Genomic DNA, 20,378 nt, shown 5'->3' with positions numbered 1-20,378 from the left:
CACACAGAGGCATCAAGGTATGTGTTGTAGCCTCTAATCCATTTGTTATAGAACACTGTCCTCTGAGCAAATCAGCCTCCATCTTCATCAGATCAGTTGTGCCTATTCGCAAGCACTGATCACCATCTGTTTTGTTGGCTGTTGACATTCCCTCACTAGAAGGAGGGGCTGGGGAAAGTCACTGAGCCTTCCCTTGGTCTTCTAGACTCTCCTCCCAGCCATGTGTGTGTGATTCTGCTCTAATTCCACATGGCCCCAGGACCTTGCTGGGGAAGTTCATCTGAAGGGATGATGCCATCTGTGTGGCTATGGGGAAAACATTATCAATGCTGGGTGAAGAGTTTTCCCCGTAGCTGCTTTGGGGTCACTCATGCTTTGCATGCTCTGTGAGTAAGCCCAATCAAACTCATAGTTTTGTAGGTCAGATTGGTGTACACTCAAGTCTGTGAGGCACTTTCTTTTTTTTTTTTGGTTTTTCGAGACAGGGTTTCTCTGTGTAGCTTTGCACCTCTCCTGGAACTCACTTGGTAGCCCAGGCTGGCCTCGAACTCACAGAGATCCGCCTGGCTCTGCCTCCCGAGTGCTGGGATTAAAGGCGTGCGCCACCACTGCCCGGCTGCACTTTCTTGATTGTTGATTAATGCATTAGAGCCCAGATCACTATGGGTATTGCCATCCCTGGGCAAGTATTCCTACATTATATAAGAAACCAAGGTGAGCAAGTTATGGAGAGCAAGCCAGTAAGAATCAGTCTGCCATGGGCTCTGCTTTAGTTCTTGACTCCAGGTTCCTGTCTTGGCTTCCTCTAATTACAGGCTATAAGATGTGGTAGAGGTGGAGTCCTTGGACCACCAGAAGTAAGACCTACTTACATTTATCCAGAGGTGTGAGACACGCTTACATTAATAACATTTTATGAAAACAACACACGATTGTAATCACAGCAGATCACAGACACCCAGCCCCCTAATGTGTACCCAACTGCTTGTTTGCTCTATGTTGGTTTACTTCTAAAATATATTTAAGTTTGTTTCTTGGTGCTCTTTATATGACAGAGTATAAAGAGTCAATATCTACTTTCATAAGCATTGAATGCCTTACAAGCCATTTTGGTAATAGCTCATGTTCCACATATTAGTAATTGTGACCATTTTATAAGTATTAAGCAGGAGTTAAAAATAAATCCATTTCAAGCTAAATACTTGGAAGCTGTTTTGTGGTTTCAACAAATAAAAGGGTTAGAATATTTCTTAAGGTATTACTGTGTTCCTTTCAACTGTCAACATGCCACAACCTGGAGTCACCTGGGAAGAAAGTCTTCTTAATGAGGAATTATCTAGATCAAGTTAGCCTGTGGGTTTATTTGTGGAGTGCCATCTTGATTGTTAATGGATATAGGAAGACTTACCCTGAATGTGGCACCATTTCATGGGCTGGACTCTGAACTGTGTAAGAGTGAAAAAAAATCTAGCTGAGCATAAGAAGCAGCTAGCAAGCAGGCAGCACAGTGACATCCATTTCTCAAGGCTGTTGACTGTGATGTGATGTGACTAGCTGCTTGAGTCCCTGCCTTGACTTCCCTGAAATGATGGACTGTAACCTGGGATTGAAAGCTAAAACAAACTCCTGCTGCCCCTAAGTTGCTGTGGCCAGAATTTTTCATCACAGCATCAAGAATTAAAGCAGGACACTTGCTTTTTGTTTTTCTTTTAAAGCAGCAAATAATGAGCTCTTGCAAAATATTTTAGCAGGTGTTACCACAGGTAGGTTTACTATCCTCTGAAGTGAGGAAAATAAAATACAGACTATGCCTCTCCAATTAGCCTTATGATCCATCACACAATCTCAATGCTTTTCAAGACAGTCACAAATAATTCTTTCAGCTAGTTTTATTGAAATATGATGGGTTTGTGCTATCTTCACATTGCAACATTAATTTAACTTGTTTCCTAAATGGATTTTCTATAAGGAATGATTGATCAGAAATGTGTTGTGATATGGAGGTCAGTGTCATCCTCCTCCCCACAGGATGTCTGTGTGCCTAGCCTGTTACTACCGCCCTACTCATTATAAATGCAATGCAAACAGCAGTGTGTCCTAGTAATCACATCCCTCATGTAGGATTATTGTTTTATTGTGAATATCAGCCTCATTATCCTGCCTTTCTATTCTTCTCTAGAGTGACCACATCTGGTAGAAGAGGGGAAGATGTAGTTACTGAGTCCAGTCCAGTCTTTGTGTCTCTCACATTGTCAACAAAAGAAAGGCTCCAGCTGGTCCCTCAGACATATGGATATTCCAGGAGCCACGTAAAGGTAATGATATTCCTTGCCTTAAAAGCCGTTCATCCGAACAAGCATAACAAGTATGTTTGTGAATGGAGGGGTTTTAATTTGCTAAACAAAGCACACTGTAATCTCAATGGTCAAACTCGGTGTGAAGTTGCAGCATGTTGCCTGTTGCTAGGCCAGGACCTGGAAGTGCTCTCTGATCCAACTGCGGCATTAAATGGAAGTTTCATGGTGCTGTTAACAGGTCTGTCCACTCTTGATAGATATGCACCAGCTCCTTGTTACTAATTCCTGAGGAGTTAGATGTTTCCGTTTTAGTTCTGTTCAGGGCTTTCACATTTAAGGAAGGGTGGGACCTCACAGCACGGAAAGGGTGTCGTAGTCCTTCACTGTTGATGGATCTTTCTGAATACCAGGAGACCCTGCCAGGTGTCCCCCTTCCAGAATACCAGGTTATGGCTGAGCTTCTTTGGCCAGAAAAATGGATTGTGGTAAAAATAACACAACATGGCATAAAGCTCATCTTAGCTGTGTCTAGGCCAGTAGCTCAGGCGTCCTGAAAATATTCACGTTTTTGTGGCCTTCACCAGCATTTACTTTCAGAGCGCCACGTCTCTACAAATCTCAGCTTGACACCCACCAAGCATCAACTCTTCATTTCCTACCAAGCAGCCACCATGCCTCCTCCTGTCCCTAGGATTTTGGGCTCTCGGGTCCTTTGTATGAGTAGGACCATAATGCATCAGTCCATCAGAGGCTGTTCTGTTTGCTTTGCACATTGTCTTTGGTGCATTATGTAATGTATGTCAGAATTCCCTTCCTTTTTAAGGCTGGCTGATACTTTAGTATACTCTTATCACTGGGCACACCTGTGCTTCTCTGTCCTTCACACATCAAGACTGATACTGCTGTAATTCAGAGTGGAGAAATACAGGTTCAGGTCATTGTTTTCAACACTTCTGGTATGTGTCTGTAAGTGGAAGTATGGGTTACATAGATCATACTGTATTTTTAAATTTGTGAGGAAACTCCATGATTTTTGTAGTGGGTATGCCATTTTACACTCCTATGAACATTTTCCAGCTTTCAATTTCCCCAAACCCATAGCCATCCTAATAAGTATAAAATGATGTATCACTGTAGTTTTTGCTAAAAAAAAAATTATTGGTGTTGAATATGTTTTCATGTACTTGTTATGAAATTGTACTATCTTAACCAAGTACAGTAGTTCATGCTGGTAATCTAGCAATTGGGGAGACAGAGGCAGGAGGACCATCATAAGTTTGATGTCAGCCTGAGTTATACAGTGAGTTCTGGGTAGGCTTTGGCTACAGAATGAGGCCACATTTCAAAAAGTCGAGGAGGAGGAGGAGGAAAAAGAGGAGGGAGGAGGGGAGGAGAAGGCAGAGGAGGAGAAGAAAATTACATATCTTCTTTGGAGAGATATAAGAAATTTTCTTTAATTAGGGTAGTTTTGTTGTTTGGTTGTAAAAATTCGTTATATGTTGTAAATATTTTCCTTTTATTGGTAAATGAATTTGCAAGAATTTTCTCTCATTTCATGGGTGGCTTTTGCTCTGTTGATACTGTTCTTCAAAGCATCAAAATCCTATGATTAAAAAAAAAATGATACAGTGCAACTTATTTTTTCTTTGTTCCCTGTACTTTTGGCTTCATACTCAAGAATCATCAGGTTTGGTGTCCAAAGTGTCTCCTCTACATTGTCCTAAGGGTTTTTACCATTTTAGCATTTGTGTTTATGTCATGATTCATCAGAAGTTGGTTTTATTATACACTTAAGGTGAGGGTCCAGCTTCATTCTTCTGCATTTGAATTTCCAGTTTTCCCAGCATCATTCATTGAAAAGACTGTCCTTTCCATCATGTCTTGGTACTTTGTCAAGTATCATTTGGCCTTGTATGCAACAGTGGGGACCAGTTGTTTTCCACGAGTCTTTATAACCCACTACCCCATCAACACCACACTGTTTAAGTCGTCTTGACACGGCAGTAAGTTCATCTTGGCCACGTAGAGTCTTTTGGGATTCCATGTGCATTTTAAAATATTTCTTGGAAAAAGGCTTTTGAGGTTTTGATAAGAATCACATTGACTATGTGAATTGCATGGCTAACATTCTTAATTGGCTACAAACACTGTTTTCGCTCTTTCTAGTAATGAGTTTCGGCATGCAATTTGCACATGTACTGTGACTTTAATTCTTTTTTCTCAATCCAGAAAATAATATTTATATTTTATTACCTACCTTTTCTATAAACGAAAACCTCTTCAAATTCTGGCCTGAAGACGCTGTTTCATTCTTGAGCAACTCTGTTTGCTGGTGGTAACTGGATGGGTGCTGATGGTGGTTCAACGCTCTACAGCATCTTTACCATTGCATAGATAGTGTTCATCATAACAGCCTAGAAACTCCCAAACACAGGTGTTTCCAGATCACAGGGCATTGTCTATGAACACAGTCAACACTAATCATAAAGAGAGGCTTGGGTGAAGGAGTAATTGTGTACACCTGTTAGTTTCCATGTGCTGAAGTTATATAACCCTGCACATGCTTACCCCCCACTGTACAACCACCAATCTCACTGAAGGGAGGCGTCTACTCTTCACACTCAAAGTGCAGGAGGCTCCATTAGCTTAGCAAGGATCCTAGGGTACCATCATTGGGAGTAGCCTGGGTGTATATACACTAGCCTAGATGGAAGAATGAAGAAGGCTGCTGCAGATCTAGTTTCATTGTGTTTTACCAACTGCAGGTGGTCTTTCCATTTCAGACATTAATTGAAGCCCATTTACAGTTTAAGAAAAACATTCAAAAGTCAACCTTACACTGGGCAGGGTGGTGCACACCTGCAGTCCCAGAACTTGAGAGGTAGAGGTAGGAGGACCAGAATTTCAGGTCAACCTGAGCTATAAAATGACTTCCAGGCCAGCCTGGGCTATATGCAGACAAACAAGAGCTAACTGAAGGCCTGTGCTGGGTTCTAGCAGCTTCTGTGAAGGTGCTAAGGTAAAAACCTGTGCTCATGGTCTCTGCACCTGTTTTTCATGTCCTCAACAGCACCAGGACCTTTCTTGTCACTTGAGATGTAAAATAGTAAGAGGAAGTCATTGCCTCAAAGGGATCTAGACCAACCCAGAAAAGGCACATGAGAGACCCAATCTCTTTCTTGGTTAGATCAGAGCTTATGCACATCATACTAAGTCAGTAAGAGTTTTTGTAAGACGACTTAGGATGACAATGGCAGTTATATAGCTTCAGTCCATCCCTCTCAGAACAAAGATAGATCAATGTCTCCAAAAATGTATACATTCTCCCAACCCTAGAAATGACAGGTTCTCCAGACTCTCATCTGCTGGTCACTCCGTCTACCCTCTGGGTCCATGCCACTGTAGATTCTCCTGGTGCTTTTTTTCAGCCCTACCTTAGTCAACAGAAGGATTAGCACCTGCTAAGTTGCCATACTGTCTACAACCCAATCCAACTTTCAAAGCCTCTCACTTCACACCATGCAGTCCTCCAGTCCTCAGTCTTGTCTTTCCACAGCAGCTAATTTCTTTAAGCATCTCCGTGTAAGGACTTTGGGCTTGCTCTTACAGGAGACATAAAAAGTATACCATGGAAATGACATGTAGACCAAGGGCATCTTTCTATCCTCTCATGTCCCAGTTACTACTGTGATTGCTGAGATATGGACACCTGTGGTGCCCTGCAGCTGGTGCAGAAGAAATCTAATTCACTGCACCAGAGCTCAAGGAGAAAACGCATCCCATTTCCATGCTAAAGATATGACTGAAAATAAAATCAATATCTGTTTCCGGAGACACACGTGGATTGCATTCTGAATGGTGACAATTTTCACAGGGCTCACGTGTCCAGAAGGAAAAAAATGCTGACTTAGGTCCAGATTTATAAATTGGTGTTTCTTGCCTTTGAGAAGATGTTCTTACAAAGTTAAGCAGTGTCCCTTGCTTTAGTCCTCATGGTTCCAGCAGACTTTCAAAGCCTTAGTTGAGTGTTAAAGGGTCTGTATCAAGGTCAAATGAGATGAGTTCTATGAATCAAATCAACTGCAAAGGCTAATAACAGTAGCTAAGCATGTACAAATGCCTACTGTGTGCCAGCCTTGGTATTAAATGTACTGTTCAACTTACTTCATGCTCAAAATAACATGTGACATGTTACCCACATTCATAATCATGACATATTAGAGCAAAGTAGTAGACAGAGAACTTAAAAATCACAGATGAGGAAATGGCCCAGAAGGGATTAGATATAGGTAGGCATTTTACCTTCTAAACCCACTTCTCTAACTACTGAACCACTCTACTGAGCTATGCAGAGCCAGATGTCCTGTGTTGTTTGTATGTGTGTGTGTGTGTGTGTGTGCGCGCACGTGCAATGGATTATGTATATGCACAAGGAACTCGAGAATATGCCAGGATGCTGCTAAATCAAGATGTCCCATGAAGCTGTTAACTAAGGTTGCTTGTTTATTTTTGTTTGTGTATTATAATATTTTCCTTTGAAACAGGGTTTCTCACTGTAGTTTATTAGTCTGTCCTGGTACTCACTGTGTAGCCTAAACTGGCTTTGAACTCATGACAGTCCCCAACCTCCACCTCCATGGTACAAAGATTATGAGTATGTCTAGTTTACCACTTTCATACATTTTTGCTCAGCAAACAACCTAATAATTTTAAACCATACTGTCAGGATATCACTAAGTCCTTTTCAACTGTTCGTCATGATTCACTTGTAATTCTCTATAATTCTGGTGACTCCATTTCAATATGATGTTGTAAATATTAAAGATAGTTAAAAAAATACATAACCTTGTTTCAGCTTTGATTTTCCTGGAATTTATCTTAGAAAATCATAGAAACTTGCCTTTCTCAGAATTTGCATTTTTGAGGTAATGGGCCACCAGCCTTCTGGAAAGTAGAGCACCATGTCACCATTCCTGGACTGTGATAGAAATGGCCCTCTATGATATTCTTTTCCTCCCCTTGAGGACAGTGAAGCTGCAGGCAATGGGTGTTGGATGGCAGCAAAGTTGTGAAGTAGGCGCACTCACTCGGGCCCACCCATCACTGTGTAGACGAGGGTTCAAAGAATCTCATCCTGCAGGGAGTTTAGATAGCAAAGAAGATAGGAGGTGGAAACCAGCAGAGTGAGGTCTTGCTGAGTGAGCAGAAGTCAGCTAGCTACATGAGTGTCCTGTGGTTTGCAGCCTATGATCTGCTTCCTCGGGGGAACTGTGAGCCTGAGGCTTCAGCCCAAGTAGACCAGGCTATCCCACATACTGATGCCAGAGTTCAGAGGCGCTGTCTCTGTTTTTGCTTGGAGCAGAACTAAAGTGTCTTCTTGCTCTGATGCTGTGGAGAGGACTCCAGAGTCACTGCTGCTGCCACAGGTCCACAGAGGATCTGTGCCCTGAAGCCTCTGCCCACGACTGTCAGAATTGGTTTTCTAAGTTGCTGTGTTTGGTCGGTGGAGTAGAGAGTGCTGAAACTGTTCCTGAGGTCGTAGGTATCAATTATTTTGAATATTAATTGCATTAATAGTCACTTCATAAAAATGAACACTGGTTGAGTGGGTGTGAAGTATACAGTGCCTGGACTTAGCCTTTGGCACAGTGTTAACTCTGATGACCCTGGGGTTCACTCTAGACAGCCTCACACCTGGAAACCTTTAAAAATTATTTAGCCACAAAAAAAAATGTGATCATAATATTTGTGGAAAAATAGATGAAACAGGAAATTATCATCTTAACCAAAGTATCCTAGGTCCAGACTGACAAACACCACATGTTTTCTCTCATATGTAGATGCTGGATTTTAATTTTTATCTGTATATACATATGGGATGGTTGGGTATAGATTTGAAACTAGGAATGGGACTGTTTGAAGGGAGAAGAGGACTGGAGAGGATGACACAGTATTTGTGACAAGGAAGCAAAGGAATGGGTGGGAAGAAATCACTGGGCAGGAGAGAAGACGGCCCTCCAAGGGAGTGGCGCTCTTAGGAGGTGTGGCCTTGCCGGGGGAAGTGTGTCACTGTGGAGGTGGGCTTTGAGAGCTCCTATGCTCAAGCTACTCCCAGTGTCACACAGTCTACTTCCTGTTGCCTGAAAGATGTAGGACTCTCAGCTACTTCTCCAGCACCTTGTCTGCCTGCATGTCACCATGCCCCACCATGATGATAATAGACTGAACCTCTGAAGTGTAAGTGAGCCATTCCAATGAAATGTTTTCATTTATAAAAACTGCTGTGGTCATGGTGTCTCTTTACAGCAATATAAAAACCTAAGACGACCAACAAAAACAAAACACATATGAGGATCCGACATGGAAACCTTTCTTATGCTAATCTAAAGTACAACTAAATTCCAAAATATATGCATACATAAAAAAGCATCTAAAAAATAAGATAAAGTCTTATTTTACTTTGTACAAAAGTAGAGTACAAAGGAAAAAAAAAGAAGAATCATAGGACCCCCCCCAATTCCTAAGAGAGAAAAATGTGCATAAACAAAATTAGAGGGATGTGTGAAGAGGAATAAAATATAAAAAAGAATGAAGAAGAGCAGTTGTAGTGCTGCTGAAATCTGTGGTGGGAAGAAACCTGTCCTGCTGGGAAATTGTCGCCTAGTGATTAAGCCAAATATCGACTTTTTATTTACTATTTTCATATTCTCTCCCTAACAACAGTTTAAACCTTCTCCTTAATTTTAATTTTTGTTTGACAGAAAGATTGGGTAGCATCTTTCTAATAGGGACCAACTATCATTAGTACTTCTAAAGTACATCCTGCTGAAGTAGCAAGTACCATATTCCACTTTGAGGTCTTTTAGTTAAGTCTCCTTATCTATTATCAATGGTTCCCTCTATATGGAGTCAACCAAACTGAACTTTCAAAGTTTTGTCCAAAAATATAAACATGTAACTTGGTTGAGTATAAGAAGCATTGTATAACACATCTGCCAAAGATTACTAATGTTAGGGAAATATACTCTTTCTCTTTGAACATACAAAGGACTTATCATATAGCCACATTGTCCAGAAGTTTCTAGAATCATCCTTGTTGGGCACACAAGGGATCAGGTGCATAGTTTAGTTTTCTTTTGCATTTTGGGCATACTCTATGTGCAGGATAAAAATCCATACCTCATAAGAAGCCTTCCTGAATGCAGAGGCCCATGTAAACACTTAGGTAGAAATGAAACTCCATTTGTTAACTCTACTGATTAAGTCTGAAGGGGGGCATAGCTTTTTGAACACTGATAATATAGAAGAAAGAAGACAGAATCTTCCCTTATCAGAAACACTTTCAAGGTAACGTAAAAATGCACAGGCTCTGGGTGGGTATGGTTTAACTCTGTATCTGTGAAAAACCAAAGAAGAAACAGCAAGGCTGGATTATCACAGACATGGACAGATACTAGGCTGAGTGTTGTGGCAGTGATCACAGCACATAGTGGGTGGAGGCAGAAAGATTAGGAGTTTAGGGTCATCCTTAACTATAGAGCAAATTAGAGGCTACCCTGAGCTACATAAGACCCAATCCTCTCAAACCAAACCAATAAAAAGCTAAATTTGACAGGAAGATTAGCTAGAAATGGGCAGAGGGTGTAGAAGACGTTCTGGATTTCACATTCGAAAATATGGCCATGTTACTAGAGTGGGCTGTGATGCCCAGCTTTGACCGCTTGTTCACTGACAGCCATCCAACAGGTGGCGGTGCTGTAAGAGTGTGACATGGCCACTTGCAATATCCCATGACCCAGGGAAAGCCTGCCCTGCATAGCCACTCACCTCAGCTGCTGCACGTGCAGAGCCTGCATGCCGAGGACACAGGCCGGTCTTGGTGCTCTGCGTTCACTGCAGTTACTCAACTTCCTCTTCTGTACGACAGTCATAATCATTGCATCTATACCTCCGAGGGCTATGGTAAGGGTTGAATGAGTTTAAGTGGCACTTGTCCCATGGTAAGCCTAGTAGGAGTGAGGCTGTGTTTGTGACATTTATTGACGTTTTTACTGGTAAGAGCAGCATTGGGGAAATGCCACAAATATTCATCCATGGGAGACTGCCTAAGAAATTGTGCTGCATTTATCTCATGGGACACTATGAGATTTTAATGAGCATGATTATATGAACCTAACCAATCATCTCAAGATCCAATGTTATACCAAACACTATAGAATATAGAGCAATGTGTGAAGTGTCATTGTGTGTTTTAAAAACACCTTTATCTGCTAGCGGTTTGCAAGGGAAAGCAGAGCCACAGGGGAAGGAATGGGAGAGGTTCCCTCAGAGGGAAGGGATTCCTTTGCATGGCCTACCTGCAGATGTTTGCAGGCAATTGTGCTATGCATGCCTGTGTTCCTCCTTAGAAGTAGTAATCAAGTTAATATTCATCGCAGAGAAACTCTGCAGGCCAGCATAATGAAAGCACCCCAAAGACACAAGCTGTTAGTGGCCTTGTGGAGTCAAGAGTCCCACCCAGGTAATGATGTATTCCCCAGACATATTGGCAGGGACATCAGGAGAGAATGCTGAAGCAGAAGGCAATGGTAGAATGATGATGTCAGCACAAAGCACAGAGAGAGTTGGCCCTCTGAGTGAACAGAGCTCTCACAGAGACCCACACATTCCAAGTCATGTGATGGGGGGGGGCATGGAGACAGGATGCCCCCTGCCCCAGAATAAGCAAAGGCACTCGATGAGAATACAGCACAGGCTTGGGAAGAGGCAATGGAGCCTCGGTGCATGCATGATGCAGCCCCATGAGAGGGGACAGGACAAGTAGAGGACATTTTTTATTCCCAAAGACTTCTTTAAAATGCTGCATGTGCCCTCCCAGGGACTCAGGAGTCAACGGAAGAGGACTCAGCCCACAGAATAGGGTCTCTTCATTCTCCTTCCAACACGGTGTTTCATGAGCTGGCGGGTAGTTCTGAGGATGATCTGTAAATTATTCAGCTCTTATGCACAGCATTTTCCTTGTACCACTCTGTGGGAACCTATCCCAGGCCCTCTCCCAGCAGGCTACCAGGGGCCAGTCCTGCTTCTTCTCTACCCTGGAGGGCAGTCTACACCCAGGCAGTGCAGCACAGCCTGTTGGAAGCCTGCTTCAGAGCCCACGCTCTCCACAGAGTGACGGATGAGGCTCATCTCCCATCATTTCATGGGAGAGTCACATGCATAATTCTCATTAGTGCTAATGGCAGCTTCTTACATAAATTTTATAGGGCGGGAAGGTGGGAGAGCAAGCCACTTTCATTCTTCACGGGTTTTCTTACACGGCTTCATTCCTCCAGTCTGGAACTGGCTTCTGTGTGTTATCGGGTACCTTGCACTTGAACTGCCAACTCTCTTTACTACGTGGAGATGGACTGTAAGCAGCGCTCTGTGCTCACGTGTTCAAACACCTCCTACTTGTGCCATCCGCCTGGCAGGCACAGATATCCAATTAGTGCAACTGATCCAACGAATTCCCATGTGTTGCTTGTACCTGCTGTGAATGTCACTCTGCTCAGTGATAATGGGGCCTGGTCCCAAAATAGAGGGAGGGGGTAGAGGGCCAGAAAGACAGAGTCGTCGGTGAGAGCTGAAGTATTTTTAAAGTGACGACAGACACCAGCCCTTTCTGAAGAGAGAGCCAGCCTGTGAAGCCAGTGTGAGTTCAGGAGGAAGAGGCTAGGTACATCCATCACCCAGTCTCTATCCTCTCTGGATTCAAGAGGAAGAGGCTTGACATGCTTCTGTTATCCAGTATCCATTCTTTTTCTAAAGGGATATAAATGTATGTCTCTAGACACCAAAATGATAATGCATGCCTTCCTCTCTATTATAAGTATCTTCAGCTGTCAACTTGACTCAGGCCTTGAGTCACCTGGCAAGAGGAAACATCAACTAAGGGACTGCTTCTATCAGATTGGCCTGTTGCTGTATATCTCTATGACATTTTCTTGGTTGTCAATTGGGGAAGTACACTGTGGTTGGTGGCACTAGCTGGGCAGGGGGACCTAGATAGCTGGATGTGATCCTGGAAGCAAGCCAGGAAATAGACAGTGTTCCTCTCTGGTGTCTTCTTCAGTTCCTGCCTGGAGTTTCTGTCTTGGCTTATCTTCATGGTGGGCTTTAACCTATAAGTCACCTTCTTTCCAGGTTGCTTTTGAGCTTTATGTATATTGCAATACACCAGAACACTTTCCAATCCATCAAATGCCCTCTTAGTCTAAACAGGACCTCATCTCCGACAAAGATGACATGTAAATCAGCATTTGTCCCTGGGTGCTCAACTGACAAGACTATTGCACACATACTTACAACTCACACATTCATGTACAGACATCTCAAGGCACTGGCTGACTTGGTGCAGGCCTCTCTGTATATACTGTTGACGTGTAGAGGGAAGAGCAAAAGATGCCCTTTGTGAGCCTTCTTTCAGGTTCCGACAGAGGACGGTCCATGACCTGAGCACATCACTGGAGCCAGGGTCAGCCAGAACCAAAAGGACAGTGTAGCTTGAGTTTTTCTGCCTTGCCCACAGTCAGGACAAGTCTTTGTCACCGCCAGTCCACAGCGTCAGAAACCAAGTAAAACAGAGACTTATTGCTTAAACTGTATGGCGTGCAGGCTTCTTGCTAACTGTTCTTATAGCTTAATTAATCATTTCATAAATCTATACTTGCACGTGACTGGTGTTACCAGCATCTTCACATGCTGCTGTCATGGGCGGCTGCAGTGTCTTCTCCTCCGCTTCTGCTTTCTCCTCTCTCCTTGTCCACTACTTCCTGTCTGGCCACTGCAACCAGTGTTTTATTTATTGACCAATCAGAGCAATTTGACATATAGACTGTCCCACAGCAGGACAGTCCTGTTGTTTGAGGAATGGAGAGGGTTAGGATGGCCTCCCTCACTGCACATGGAGGAGAAAGGAACAGGAGCTGTGGTGTGCACAGCTTACAATGGCCCCATGGCACACCCAATAGATAGAATGTAAGCTAAGGGTGGCAAGCTTTAAGAAAATACTTCACCACTAAAAATGCTACCACACTGTGAACTTGGAATGCATGTTGTTATTTCACATGACCCTTATGTGCCTGGAGTGAGGGCAGTCATGGGGAGGTCAGACACCTCAAAGAAGCAGCAGAGCTAGGCTCAGGATGGGACTCGGGCTCTGAAGGCCATGCTCTTAACTGCTGCTCTGTGTGACTCTCCAGGGGCCAGAGTGATGAGAAGAGAGAGGAAGGAATAGACAAAAGTATTCTTCAGCAGAGGAGGACCACCACACACAGGCCCAGGGACCCTTCACTCCAGCCCTGCAGAATTTATTTGGCTGTCACTTTCTCTCTCTCTTCCTGATGAGACAGTAGGCATTGTCTCCACAGACAATGAGGAAAGAGACAAGACTTGAGTGTATCTGGGCTTAGAAAGGCCAGGCAGGAGGGCAGCAAACGCATTCAAGCAGGCACCTGGCTGGCAGGAAGCACCAGAGACTCATGTGAGTCAGGTGTGGCCTTCTGGTATCTTCCTGCCTCAGTCTAGTGAAGGCACAGTGGGAAATAAGACTGAGGGATGTACTTTTTTTTTTCTGGGAGAAAACTGATAATGGAGACCATCCAGGCAGTTCAAAGACTCTTACAACAACTTTACAACTAGCATGAGTAAGATGAGGGCCGGAGGGCCAGCAAAAGGCAGCAGGTTCATTGCAGGATACATTGGCCCTTGTGTGGTTGCTTAGAGGCTTGTTCAGGTCAGGGTGTGTGAGAGAAAAAAACAAACTAGGAGGATAGTGTGGGAGCCCATTCTCGGGTTCCTCGTGGCTTTACCCAGCAGGTCCGAATAGAGGATGATTAGGACCACGGGCCTGAGTGCAGGTGTCTGAGATGCTCTGCACTTGGCTGTGCTGGGGGAGGAGGTCTTTTGCTCCACCCTTGGCGTCTCTATAAAAACCCCGGGGCAGAGACAGTTGGGGGCCGTTGGAATAGGTTCCAGGCCCTCTCGAGGCTATCCTGTATTTTCTATCTGTTTATCTCTGCAACATTCTCCACTATAAATCCTTCTATCTAATATTTCCTGCTGATCACACTCAAGAAAACTCTGGGAAGCTGTGGGGGTGGTGGGTAAACACCCCACAGAATAGTGCCCTGGGGACACTCAAGTCTGTGGTGACAGGTGTGGCATTGCTTGACAGGAGGGGCAGGAATGGGTAGCAGAGGAGTCAAGAAATCCAGACTGTGCAGGGGCCATTGGAGTGGAGCTAGAAATCCTGTGGACTGCTGCAGAAGGAAGGTTGGCAACAGTCACTGTGAACTAAGAGCTGAAATCCCCACGGAAGGTTTCAGGGGCCGCATAAAGTCTATCTGTGAGGTTCAAGTGAGCAGAGTCGCAGCTGCGGGAAGAATGGCCCGGAATCCAGTAACAGCATTCCCTTTCAGCTTGTACCCTGGTGTCAGGCCTGCCCAGAGGGTTACAGCGAGAGGATCGGGAGGCCGAGGACGTGGATGGACACAAGCAGAAGGCCCCTAAGAGCAGTCCAGATGTATCGCTGCTAATTCAAGAAAGAGTGAGAATTGCAAGTTAGGATGGAAGCATGAGAAGACAGGAACTGCTGAGCCGAGAACACAGAGCCTAGGATGGTAGCAGCTGACGATGCAGGGCTGTTAGTTGGGAGCTGGGCAGAGACATGCAGGCCGCCAGCCCGGAGCAATGGATGGAGCCAGGCTGGACGTGCTGAGGCTGGGTCAGGACCTGAGTGGAGTTCCAATGCCCTTTCTTCAATTATGCCGAACGTCCATAAGAAGATAATGAGCAATTTCATGGTATTTCTGTTGTAATTTGTTCTTCATTAAAGATAATGTATCAACAGTGTTTCTGGAAGAAATGCCTGTGACTAAATTTATAATTTGTGGTGTTGCCAGTTGAAGTACTGAAATAATAGTTAAAATGTGACCTAAATCAGATAGGTTGTTACTCAGTGGTGTACCGTTTTCAGTGTTTTTCCAAGCTTGGTACCAGGATGCAAGGTTATCCCTGACCTCAAAAACAAAACTCCATCAATGACACTGGCTTCATAAGTGAGCTGGAGGTGTTGAAAGGGGCTGCACCACACAATCTCTTCATGACAGCCCCAGTACAGAATATCTGAAGAAAGTACCTCTCCTGGCCTTGAGTTTGAAGGCCGTATGCACTGGGTAAACAGGCAGGAGTTGGCTACCCACAGCTGAACTGAAAATGCCTGACCCCCGGCCATCTGCTAAGCCAGACGTGGTATTGCATGACTATAATCCCAGAACTCACATGGCTGAGGCAGGAAATACCAATGCAGTTTGAGCTAATATAACAAAACTCTGTCAAGAAAAGAAAATCTGCTTCAGCTACAAAGCAGAGATATGGGGAGCCAGAGTACTAAAGAGGGAACAGCTGAGATTTTCCACGGTCACAGATGGGCAAATGGGTGCTACAGAGGCAGTGAAATACCTGAGTACTCATTGCCCAGGGTCAGAAGGTTTTTTCCTGATGTTTTCTCATTTGATAAATAACAAGGGATATCTTTTTAAGTAGAATGCTCAGTTCACATCCAGGTCCAAGGCACCCTGCCATGCCTTGAACCATGCTCTGGAAGTGTCCTGATGTTACTACTCCCTTTCTGCAGCTGAACTTCCCCAGGGAGTGTATTAGGGGGGAGAGGCCTTCTGCTTCCAGGGAGTTTTGGCTGCCTTCGGGTGACCGTGAAAAAACAAAAAACAAAAAAAAATCAGAGTATAGCAACTTCACAGTCTCCACCATCTTCCATTTGTAAATTCATGCCACACAGTTTAGTTCCCATGTTTCACCAAAGCCCAATTCAAAGTAAACTACAGAGTAATCAGAACAAATCCAACCATTCACCAACAGATGACTTCTAGTCACCTACTACGTCAGACTGTGGGAGGGTTAAAGCTCAGATATTTTTAGTTGTACCTTTCCAGAACTTTCCAGAAAGGTAAACCTCAAGCAAACCACTGTTCTTCACCAAGACCTTTTGCCTCCTTTGTCTGCTCCTACGTCTCTGTTTCTCAGCATGTTGGGTTCTGTGGCAATGGTGTCAACAGGGACATTTTATAAATGTAGTAGGAATCAGTTACTCATTGACAGATTTTAGCCTCACATTGACATAATGATTGGCGAAGCAGACAGGGACTCGGTCCCTGAGTATAAATACTTCCACTTTAGATGTTCCGGTAATTTGACCCCAAATAACCAGCCTGTAGTAAAGATTCATAACTCGAGATTTCACTGACTATAAAGTATCATAATACTTTTTCTAAAATATCACATTTATAATTCTCTAAAAAGAAGCCAAGTGACTTTTTAAAATAAAGCCATATTCAGTTCTCCAGAAAAATGTTGGATTCCCAACTTGAAAGAACTATGGATTTAAAAACAACACTTTTAATTGGGTTTCCTGTCTGAATGATACGCAGGTGCAGGTTTGTAAGTACACACTCCAATGTCAGGTCATCTGTGGGTCAGAAAGATGCCTGAGTTTGTTCAAGTTCTCATCTGCAGTAGTTATGGCCATACACCAACTCCAAGGGAGATGAATCATTCTTAGATCACCAAGGGGTGAAGATGGAGACCTCTGTCTAGTCTTTGCCCTTTACATCCTATAGCCAGGGTAACACCTTAAGAAAAATGCCTATTATAGACCTATTGTATGTGCTTGTTATGTGCACGTCAGGTACTGCATGTACATGAAACTTCAGCACCTGCCAAGAACCCAGAAATGCACAGCCCCAGTATGGAAAAGAGACACCCCTAGTTACTATGCACACAGCTCACTGTCAAATGCTAAGGACAGACCCCTGATTCATATACACACAGACCAGTGTCTACTGATGAAGATTAACCCTTTGTTCCTAAACATACAGTCCAGGACTAATGACTAATCAGGATGCCAGGGCAAGTGTAATTGAATTGAAGCAGTGGCTCAGGCCTATCATTGGCTACAGCCAGTCTATTGCAGGTTCTTCCAGAAGAATGTGGCAGCAGCTGTCCTCACATGGAGCAAACACCCCCCCACACAACACACACACATCACAAACATACAACCAACACATTGCAGAAAGATTCCTCCATGCAGAGATCACACTCGGCAGGAATATGGCCATAGCTGTCCTCACACAGAGCAAATATGCTGTCTTCTTATTTCTTATGTGTGCATCATCTTACTCACCTCTCTGTACAGCCAGGCATGAACCATGATCACCGTGTTTCATTCTATTCACACTTGTACGCGTAGCGGCCATCCTACCTGGAACAGCCCTCCCTGTTCCTCCTCCACCCTATGACATCCGGTTTCCATCAAGGGGCTCCAGTCTGGTTTTGATGGGCAGAGAACTTTTGACAATTTCTAGATTCAAGGTCACATCTTTATCATCTATCATATTCCTTATGAATGATTCACATTTTCCCATGTTTAATTTAACTTTGGACATTCCTTCCAATGACAAACTCTCTGTCTTCTAACAGTAAAGAAGTCAAGGTTCTGGCTAGTTGAGCTGAAGATACATCTGTAGAACACAACAAAATCACACACAGAATTATCATTCAACTTTCTTTGTGAGACTGAGGCTTAAACACCATGATTTATGGGAGAAAGTACTGTGAAGCATGAAGTGGTTCTTAATTATCACGAGCATCAAGGGAGACATGCAGGGGACCTCTGTGCATCAGCAGGGTTGTTTACTGGCCGTCTTCTGAGTGCTGTGGCTGTTCCGAGTGCTAGAAATAGAGAACCAGGTTGTCCAACAGGAGCTTGCAGGCCACAGAGTACAATATCAGTGGGACAGTATGTGCAGGTTACAAAGCTACTGTGGTCCAACATGTCCAGTCATGATTAAAGGAACATCTAACACAGACAAGGTCTAGGCTGTCAAGAACGCTTCTGGGAGTAATGGTCCTGAGCACCGTCCTGAGTGTAGGAGGGGTTTAATCAGGAGGAAAGATGGAGAAGTGTGCACTTGGAGGCTGAGTGTGGGAGTAGGTATGCAGTGTGAAGAGAGAGTCCGCGGGAGAACCAGCCAGAGAGATAAAGTAAGGCCTCACGATTACGAGGCTCCATGACTCTCTGAAGGCTACAAGAATAAGATGAAAATAATGCTAAGCAAACAAGCAATGTACTCTCACTTAGGATTGATGATCTGGCATGAAATGGTGATTAAGGGAGACAGACTGCTGGCAGGGAAACAACTAAGAATACAGTCATATATTCCATGGCATTACTCAGACTAACAGGGTGCCCTGGCAAGGAATGGCAGGCAGGACAGTAGAAATGGGCCAACTGAGAGATGCCAGACAGTCCACACTGACAGACTGACAGACCATTGGGAGATGGTGGAAGGAGGGTGGTGGTGTGATAGAGGCAGATCAAGGAAAGATCAAGTTTCTCTGTTCGCAGTTGGGCCTGATGGTGCCATTAGCCAGTGTGGGCAGAAAGGTGAGCTAGAGAAATAGCTAAGAAAGAAAAGTATTCTGGCCAAAGATGTGAGCATTCATCTTAGGTTTAAATTATATCTCCAAACTCAAACTTGGCTAAAGTAATAGATGACAAAAGAAGACATGTTTTCTTATGGTAAATCTACAACAGTTCACATCCCTGGGTATTCACGAGATACCAAGCCACTGAACACAACTTAAGGGCACACAGAGCACCTGACTTTTCAACATACAGAGTTGACAGGAACATTCTCTTCTGAGTTAGTTTCCCCCTCGGAGAACAGGTGACTTACTAAGCTCACAGAATTAACAGTCACTGGGAACTTCCATGAGAAAAATTAAACAAATTAGTTATGCTATGAAGCTACTTAGTAAGAATCCAGACCAGAACTCAGAGCTCCTGACACTCTCTATGCCTGTTCCATTTTCCCTCGTCAGAGTCTGAGAGTACAAATGTGGGTATTAGTCAGCAGTGAGATGACACCCTTTCTGGGAGGACTCCCCAGCAGATCACCACCTGCACATACAGCACTATCCCATCCCCCCAGGCTGCTGGGACCAAGCCTGGTGTTTCTTAACCATTTCTAGTGGAGACAAGATAGCCAGGGACTGGGCTCAGAGGCGAATGCTGCTGCCTACTAAGGTCCCTATTAGAATGAGAAGAGACAAGAGCATACCTTTTTAACAAGATGAGATCTGGAACTTCAAGGCTGACTTCTGGTGTCACCCTCAAATATGAAAACATGAGGCTCCTCTCCTCTCAGTGACAAATAGCGTACTACATATAGTGTGGAACACGGCCAGTCTCCTCTGGAGACCCTTCTGTCTGCTGGGGATGTGGGTGTTGGCTTGCCGGCAGCTGGGAGACTCACCTGGATTTGTGTCCAGCTGCTTCCCTGTATAATACGAGTAAGTCACATGACTTTGCTAGTCCTCGTCTTGCTTTTTGAAAATGGGGGTTGAGTAGATCTGACCTGGCACTTGGTCTGGGTGTCTCCTAGGCCACCACCTCGTGTATGTCCATGGCTGCTATGTGAACTGGGGAGATGGCTCGTTGAAAAGGTGCTAGCCATGCCAGCATTAGGGCCTGCGTTCGATATCCGTCACCCATTTAAAAAAAAAAAAAGCCAGACATGGTAGTACATGCTCATAATTCCAGTACTGGGAAGGTGGAGACCGATGGATCCCTATGGCTTGCTGGGTAGTCAGCTTTGACTAATCCACAAGTTCCCAAAACACAAGGTGGAGCTGGGTTAGACATACTGCTCAGTAGTTAAGAGCCCTTACAGCTCTTGCAAAGGACCTGGGGTCAGTTCCCAGACCATATCAGGTGACTCACAGCCACCTGTAAATCCAGCCAGGGTATCTGATACCCTCTGGCCTCCACAGGCACCTGCATGTAACCTGGCTTACATAAACTCACACAGGCACACGTACACATAAATCAAAATAAATAAAGCTTTGAAATAAAAACAGAGTGGAGGACACTGGGAGAACCACCCATGAGACTGACCTCTGTCCTCCATATGCACATAGATGCACATACGCATATGTACCTACACATATGCATGCACATGC

General features: G+C 44.2%; 1 protein-coding gene across 16 annotated transcripts in view; it reads left to right on the top strand.

The window, feature by feature from the left end:
* Myt1l (myelin transcription factor 1 like) overlaps positions 1 to 20,378 on the top strand; it is a 407,242-nt gene that overhangs the window by 209,692 nt on the left and 177,172 nt on the right. For all 16 annotated transcript variants that reach the window (XM_028883146.2, XM_028883147.2, XM_028883137.2 and 13 more), the window contains exon 4: positions 2,180 to 2,315. The gene's annotated coding sequence lies outside the window, so the exon portion shown is untranslated. The remainder of the gene's footprint in view (positions 1 to 2,179; positions 2,316 to 20,378) is intronic.

This window comes from Peromyscus leucopus, chromosome 22 (assembly GCF_004664715.2).
Source record: "Peromyscus leucopus breed LL Stock chromosome 22, UCI_PerLeu_2.1, whole genome shotgun sequence".
NCBI lineage: Eukaryota > Metazoa > Chordata > Mammalia > Rodentia > Cricetidae > Peromyscus > Peromyscus leucopus.
Note: the sequence above shows the minus strand (reverse complement) of the source record. Positions and strands in the feature narration are given on the sequence as shown.